This window comes from Bos mutus, chromosome 7 (genome assembly GCF_027580195.1).
Source record: "Bos mutus isolate GX-2022 chromosome 7, NWIPB_WYAK_1.1, whole genome shotgun sequence".
NCBI lineage: Eukaryota > Metazoa > Chordata > Mammalia > Artiodactyla > Bovidae > Bos > Bos mutus.
The window spans coordinates 92,950,789-92,958,827 of record NC_091623.1 but is presented as its reverse complement, the minus strand read 5'-3'; the positions used below and the strand labels follow the sequence as shown (position 1 = coordinate 92,958,827).

Sequence of the window (8,039 nt, the reverse complement as noted above, 5' to 3'; positions counted from 1 at the left end):
TAGTGGTCAGCATCTACAAAAGGAAGGAGGCAGAAGCAGAACCGCAGAGGAGAAGAAGTCAAGCTGCAGTGCAGGCCTGTCCAGTGCAAGGCCAACCTGGCAGAAAGCTCTGGAGCCAATGGTGCACCAGATTCATCCCTGTCAGGCTGGAGGGGTCAGGCCTTTAGATCCTCACTTCCCTGGGCCACCAGATGTAGGCCACCCCGAGGAGGGCATGGCCTGGGGTGGGACAGTTCCCAGCAGCAGAGGTAGATTCTGAGGGAGTGAGGAGCTGGGAGCAGCCTGCTGACAGCCCTGCCGCTGGACAGCAAGCAAGTCCTGCCTTGAAGGGAGACCTAAGGAATGAAGGAGAACTCCAATCCATTTTAAATGATGAGATACTTCTTCCCCCAGATTTGAAGCATGGAATTTCAACAGAAAATAAAAGAAGGGAGAGACTTGCCCAAAGGGAGAAAGTCTAGCGCTTTCCCAGAACAAGAGAGGGAGAGACTTGCATGGAGAAGCTCCACGGGGGATGGTGTCCCCTGAGCCTGGGAACGTGGTTGCCTTTAAGGAGTAGGCATGCTTGACACTTGCTATCTATTAGTTTTACTTTTTGGAAAAGTAGCTGAGACTATTGGTCCTGAATAAACCCCTCAGAGATCATATTCAGAAAGAGGCCTTTCAATAGTTCCAGGGGTGAGGGTGGGGGCCAGGGTCTGTAACACTAGCAAAGTTCTTGTGAGAGATATCTTTCAAAAATTGTACCAGCCACATGAAAAGATGCTCAACATCACTAATTACTAGAGAAACACAAATCAAAACTACAATGAGGTATCACCTCACACTGGACAGAATGGACATCAAAAAGTCAAAAAATAATACATGCTGGAGAGGATGTGGAGAAACGGAACCCTCCTACCCTGTTGGTGGGAATGGAAATTGGTGCAACCACTATGGAAAACAGTACGGAGGTTCCTTAAAAAAGTAAAAATACAGTTACCATGTGATCCAGCAATCCCACTCCTGGGCACATGTCCAGAGAAAAGATACATGCACCCCTACGTTCACAGCAGCACTGTTTACAATAGCCAAGACATGGCAACGACCTCAATGCCCACTGCCAGAGGAATGGATCATGACAATGTGGTACATATACACGAAGGATTCTACTCAGCCATAGAAAGAATAAAATAATGACATTTACAGCAACATGGATGGACCCAGAGATTATCATATCAAGTAATACAAAATCAGAACAGACAAATACCATATATGACTTATATGTAGAATCTAAAATATGACTTATGGGACCTTCCTGGAAGTCCAGTAATTGAGATTCTGACTTCCACTGAGTTCAAGCTGGATTTAGAAAAGCCAGAGGAACCAAAGATCAAATTGCCAACATCCGTTGGATCATTGAAAAAGCAAGAGAGTTCTAGAAAAACATCTACTTCTGCTTTATTGACTACACCAAAGCCTTTGACTGTGTGGATCACAACAAACTGTGGAAAATTCTTAAAGAGATGGGAATACCAAAACACCTGACCTGCCTCCTGAGAAACCTATATGCAGGTCAAGAAGCAACAGTTAGAACTGGACGTGGAACAACACACTGGTTCCAAATAGAGAAACAGAGTATGTCAAGGCCGTATATTGTCACTCTGCTTATTTAACTTATATGCGGAGTACATCATGAGAAACGCTGGACTGGATGAAGCCCAGGCTGGAATCAAGATTGCCAGGAGAAATATCAATAACCTCGTATATGCAGATGACACCACCCTTATGGCAAAGAACACTGAAGAACTAAAGAGCCTCCTGATTAAAGTGAAAGAGGAGAGTGAAAAAGTTGGCTTAAAAGTCAACATACAGAAACCTAAGATCATGGCATCTGGTCCCATCACTTCATGGCAAATAGATGGAGAAGAGTGGAAACAGTGTCAGACTTTATTTTTCTGGGCTCCAAAATCACTGCAGATGGTGACTGCAGCTATGAAATTAAAAGACGCTTGCTCCTTGGAAGAAAAGTTGTGACCAACCTAGACAGCATATTCAAAAGCAGAGATATTACTTTGCCAACAAAGGTCCGTTTAGTCAAAGGTATGGTTTTTCCAGTAATATGGATGTGAGAGTTCGACTATAAAGAAAGCTGAGTGCTGAAGAATTGATGCTTTTGAACTGTGGTGTTGGAGAAGACTCTCTTGAGAGTCCCTTGGACTGCAAGGAGATCCAACCAGTCCATCCTAAAGGAAATCAGCCCTGAATATTCATTGAAAGGACTGATGCTGAAGCTGAAACTCCAATACTTTGGCCACCTGATGTGAAGAACTGACTCACTGGAAAACACCCTGATGCTGGGAAAGATTGAAGGTGGGAGGAGAAGGGGACCACAGAGGATGAGATGGCTGGATGGCATCACCACTCAATGGACATGAGTCTGAGTAACCTCTGGGAGTTGGTAATGGACAGGGAGGTCTGGCATGCTGCAGTCCATGGGGTCGCAAAGAGTTGGACACAACTGAGCGACTGAACTGAACTGAAGCACTAGAGCCCTGAGAGAGAAGTAAAGCTCCCTTGATTTGAGAAGTGACTAACACAGAAAGGGATTTTTTTCTTTTCAATGTTCTTTCAGTTCCACTTGAATACAGGTAACTCAAAGCCCCCTTAGAACCCCTTTCCCTGCTTACGATATCCTTCCCGAGATAACCATGGTCAGTGCTGATCTTTCCAAATCTCCCTCTATGCTTATACCTATCTATATGTGTACAGATGGAAATAATTTTTGTGGAAGTATTTTTTAAAACATATGTCTCCCTGCAATTTGCATTTTTCACACATCAACTGTCTTGGAAATCTTTGCGCAGCAGCAGCGTGGTGGCTTTATAATGCAGAGATTTCACAAGGTTGAAGGCAAGCTCTGGGATCTCCCTTCCCAGCGTGTTTCAGGTTAGGCTGGGACAGGGAAGTTTCATTCAGATTTGGAGGGCAGATGTCACATAGTGACCATATTCTTTTTAACTCTCAAAAGGTGAGAGCAGGGTTTTGGGTCAGGCATATTGCCATTGATCTGTTGACCTACAGCTGCTCTGCCCTCTCCGTGTCTGGCTCTGGGATGAAGGGCATCAGCTTCTCCTGAAAGAGAAGCTGGAGGTAGGGAGACTGATTTCAGTGAAATCCCGCTGGTCCTTGCCATCCCCCGACTCCCCACCCCCACCAGCCTCCGCACTTTATTTACATTGCTCCTGGACTCTACCTGCCTGCCTGGTGGGCTTCAAGCTCCTGCATCAGATGAAGAGACTGCAGCCTTACAAAGACTGTTCAACCATCTCTCCCAATAGTATAAAGTCAAATCTCATCTCCCATCTCCCTCTCTCTCATGCACGCGCGCGCGCACACACACACACACAGGGTACTTCCTGGTGGTTCCACTTCTCTAACAAAACTGCTGAGAACACACGACTACTTCATTCTTCTTAACTATTATGGAAATGCCAGCATTATTCAACTCTTTCCCTGCTGAAGGACCTTTAGGAGGTTCTACTTCGTCACTCTTATAAATCCTGCTGTAAGAAGCACCCTTTTGGAGACTTTCCAGGCAGTTCACTGGTTAAGACTCCATACTTCCACTGCAGGGGGCATGGGTTCAATCCCTGGTTGGGGAACTAAGGTCCCGCAGGCTTCAAAGTGAAGCCCTCCCCCCCCCAAAAAAATCACCCTTTCTCATGCCCCCTTTTTAAAATTACACCTGTGCTTATTTTTTAGGACAGAGATATGAAACTGATGACTCCAAAAGTTGACACATTTTACACTGCGGAGAGGCATCCTTTGCCTGGAACCAGAATAGGCAAGGAACATTCACAAGGTAATGTTAGTCTCCTCCCCAATAAGGATATAAAAGCATTTAGCAGCCACTGATCAGTCAAGGTGAAGCACTTTCCTGGGGTTCAGCAGTGTGGGTGGCACTAACACACACTGACATGGGGACCTGCAAGCCATGCAGTGAGCCTGGCAGAGCGTTAAGGTACATCGCAAGTGTGGGAGATGGGGCTGCTGCTGCTGTTTGTTGTTTAGTTGCTAAGTCGTGTCGGACTCTTTGTGACCCCATGGGCTGTAGCACACCAGGCTCCCCTGTCCACGGGGTTTCCCAGGCAAGAATACCAGAATGGGTTGCCATTTCCTTCTCCAGGGGATCTTCCCAACCCAGGGATCGAACTCGTGTCTTCTTTACCATTGAGCCACCAGGGAAGCCCCAGGAGGAGGGGCTACTGGTCTCCATTCTTTACTGTCCTACAGCTGCACTCCTTCTGAGGAGGTCTAGGAGGGGTGGGAGGGCAGAGTGTGTTTTTCCACCCTTGACTGTGGGCCCTGTGACTTACATTAGCCAATTAAACAGTCCAGATGTGAAGTGAGAAGAAATCTGAAATATGGTTGTGCATGACTTGCTTTACATCCATGAAAACAATGTGCCTCAGGGACCTGCCAATCCAAGGAGGAAGGCAGACACATGGTGCAGACCTGGACTCAACCCACAGCCTGGAGCGAGACCCAGAGAGCCTGGCTTAGATCAGATGAACCCAGTGGCAAAGAGACAGCTCAGCATCACACTTTGCATCAGACTTTGTGAGCCTCCTTCAATTTGGAACAGGTCCTCGGCCTTTACAACCTAGATGCTTTTGAAGATTACTGGTCAGTTATTAGGGGGAATGTCTTTCAGTGTGGTTCTTACGATTAGATTCTGGTTACATGTCTTTAGCAAGAATACAGAGAAGTAAAGCTGACTGATATCCTATCAGTGGCACATGATTTCAGTCTATCCCATTGCCGGTAATGCTTTGATCATTTGATTAATGTGATGTCTGCCAGACTTCACTGTAAAATTACTCTGTTCCCTTTTGAAATTGAAAATGTCTTATGGGGAGAATACTTAAAACTATGTAAGTATTCATTTATAATTTATATTAGCATGGAGTCAGGGTCTCCTAATTCAGTCTGGGTTATAACTGATCACTGTCACTATTTATGTTGCTGTTTAAATGGTCCTAGATTTGGCCAACAGAAGCCCCTTCAAACTGGCTTCTTTGTCCATGTAACATTTCCCCATGATTTTTTGGGCATCTACTTGTTTTCTGGCACAAAAAGATGTTCTAGGCTGTTCTTGTACTTTCTGTGCCCTAATCCAGGAATCAGCCATTTCTCCAAGGAGTCCTAGTTTCTGCTGGTGGGAAATGATGTGAGCCAAAATGTGAGTGCTAGGTGTGGTCATTGCTATTGAAGTGTCACTGTCCCCAGGCCCTCAGTGGTCAGAGACAGTGGACATTTACATCTGTCTGTCTGTCTATCTATCTACCCTACCTACCTATCTATGTACTGAAAGTCATGAGTTCTGACAGATATCTCCAATTCTAGTCTAATACCACAGGGTTCACTTAAGTTTTATCCCTTCCATAACTGTTACTCTTTTCTCTGACACTGTGAAGCCTGACTCTCATTAGTCCTAATAAACCTGCTTATTTGATCACTCTGATGTTACCAATCTGTTATCACCATCCTTTCCCCCAGAGGCCCTTCTTACCCTCTGACTCTCATGCTGGGACAACCCACGGGGGCAAGTTCCTCACTCTATTTGGACTCTGATACCCCATAACAGGGTGTATACCTATTATGTATGTCTACACCTCCCCCTAGGCACCCTCCTCTCCCACCCAGGTCTGTCTTCTGATCTTCCTATATGAAGTTGCTCCCTGTACCACTTGGACACCTTATTCATTTTGCCTCTTCCTTGGATACCTTATCATCCTTTTGGGTTCGGACTCAAGTCAGGCAGTCTTTATGAATAGACACCCTCCTTTCAGGCCCTGACTTCATTCTGGACCACAGGAACTCTCTGCAGACACACAATCATCAACCTTCCTCTGTCCTATCTAATGGCTTTGTGGGGAAAAAACAACTTATTCATGAAAGGATGAATGGAAGGACCCTCTGCCCCTCTGGCTGCTTGGTGAAGAACAAACTGTAGGGAGGCATGAGTGAAAGGAAGGAGATGGTAGAGAGGCTGTTGTAACAATGCAAATGAGATAACAGAGACTTAGTAGCAATGGGGATGGGGCTGCTGCTGCTGAGTCACTCAGTCATGTCCGACTCTGTGCAAGCCTATGGAGTGTAGCCTGCCAGGCTCCTCTGTCCATGGGATTCTCCAGGCAAGAATACTGGAGTGGATTGCCATGCCCTCCTCCAGGGGATCTTCTCAACCCAGGGATCGAACCCACGTCTCTATGTCTCCTGCATTGGCAGGCAGGTTCTTTACCACTACTGCCACCCGGGGATGGGGAGAAATGGTCATATTCCAGATGTATTCTAAAAGTGAAGTCAGTAAGATGTACTGATGAAATAACCTGGGCATTCAACCAAGGATCAATTATTTTTCATATTGCTTACTAAAGGCCCTCTGGTTTCAAGAAGTAGAAACCCATTCAAACTAGCTGAAGCAAAGAAGATGAATTTAAGGATTCACGTATATCTCTCAGAACCAAAGGCAGGAGGAGAATCCAGGTCTCATGAGGGGCAGGAACCAGAACCTGGAGAATGAGTGGGACTCAGGACAGGCACCTTCCTCTCTCTTTGATTCTGTGGCCTCTTGTCTGTGCTGCTCTCTGCACATCTGCTCCATTCTCCTCTCTTGGCAGACCTCCTCCCTCTGTTCTCCATGCACAGAAGATGGCAATGATGATTCACAGCTCCTGTTTTACATGCCCCTTTCAAGACTACAGGAAACCAACTACTGTCTGATTCCCAGCCCCCAAATACCCATGAGAGATAAGCTGAGGAGTCAAGCATCAATCAGCAACTTACCTCTTACAGCCAGGGGAATAGAGTCCCCTAGAATAAACTTGGCGCCCAGACCTACCTCTGATGAGGGAGGGGGCACTTCTCAGGGACTAGGGGTCAATGGGCAGGTCAGACACACTTTCAAAGTGTCACCTATTCATCTATTAAATGCAGAGGAGCCAGTAGCTCTTGTGCAGCACACAGAAACAGACAAGACAAAAGCCACATCTTTAAGCCAAGAATCTCGGAAGAAAACAGATATGAAACAGTAAGAAAATGATTCCAGACAGCCAGGGTCATATGGCAGGTGTTCCGAGAAGCACTGGTGGCCTTCAGAAATGGAAAAACCCCACACATCACCAGGTTCTGTCAACAGTATCTAAGTTTCCAAAACAGAGGATGGTGGGGGAAGCTGGGGGGAGGGGAATCTTTGGTTACTTTGCAGTAGACATGAGCGGCCCAGCAGAAGTCCCATTAGTTGGGCCGTCCTTGATTCAGCGGGCACTGGGCCTCTTCAGGGCTCCGGACCCCCTAAGCACTGATTTATGGCTTGTGCAGTCAGCAAATTTATACCCTCTGTGGCTTTGTTTTTATAGCATTGCTTCTCCAAGAGCTGGTTTCATACCTCAGACATATAAATCTGTTAGGGGGTGGTATATAGCACAAGAGGTCTTTCCCAGGTGGGCAAGATTTTGTTCTCATCTATAGAGTCTTTCAGAGCCCTTCTAACCTGACCCTTCCACCCCTCATCCCAAGCATTTCGGTTGTTCACTGGAAAAGCCAACCCAATCTACAGTTCCAGAGTAGCTGGAAGATAGGGCCTAGCTCCTTCTTGAAGCGCTTAAAAGCTCACTGAGCCATTCAATTGTTGTTAGCTCACAACCTGGGAGAGTTAACTCAAATTCCTGCTGGAGTTAATCCTACCATCTCTAAGACCTTGGCTAAAGGGGCTACATGACAACGAAACAGAGGTGGAATCTTGTTCCAACTAATTCCAGTTGTCATTCAAATCTCACACGGCTAGGATCATATTTGCAGTCTAAAGCAATATGGTACTAGGGCAAAGAAAGAAGTGTCAGGCAAATTCTTGAAATTCCTGTTCATTTCCCCTCACCTCTTCCTTCTGGAGTGTTGTTTTGGTGGGAGGAGAGCTAAAGTGTTTGATGTAGGGGTAGATGAGGGGACGGTTGAAGGATATTTACTTCTTGCAACTGAACAGACCCTCTCTTTCC

General features: G+C 46.1%; 1 long non-coding RNA gene across 1 annotated transcript in view; it reads left to right on the top strand.

Moving 5' to 3' along the window:
• Positions 1-3,784: 3,784 nt before the first annotated feature.
• LOC138988564 (uncharacterized) overlaps positions 3,785-8,039 on the top strand; it is a 41,777-nt gene continuing 37,522 nt past the window's right edge. The window contains exon 1 of the long non-coding RNA XR_011464837.1: positions 3,785-3,844. This is a non-coding gene — a long non-coding RNA (uncharacterized lncRNA). The remainder of the gene's footprint in view (positions 3,845-8,039) is intronic.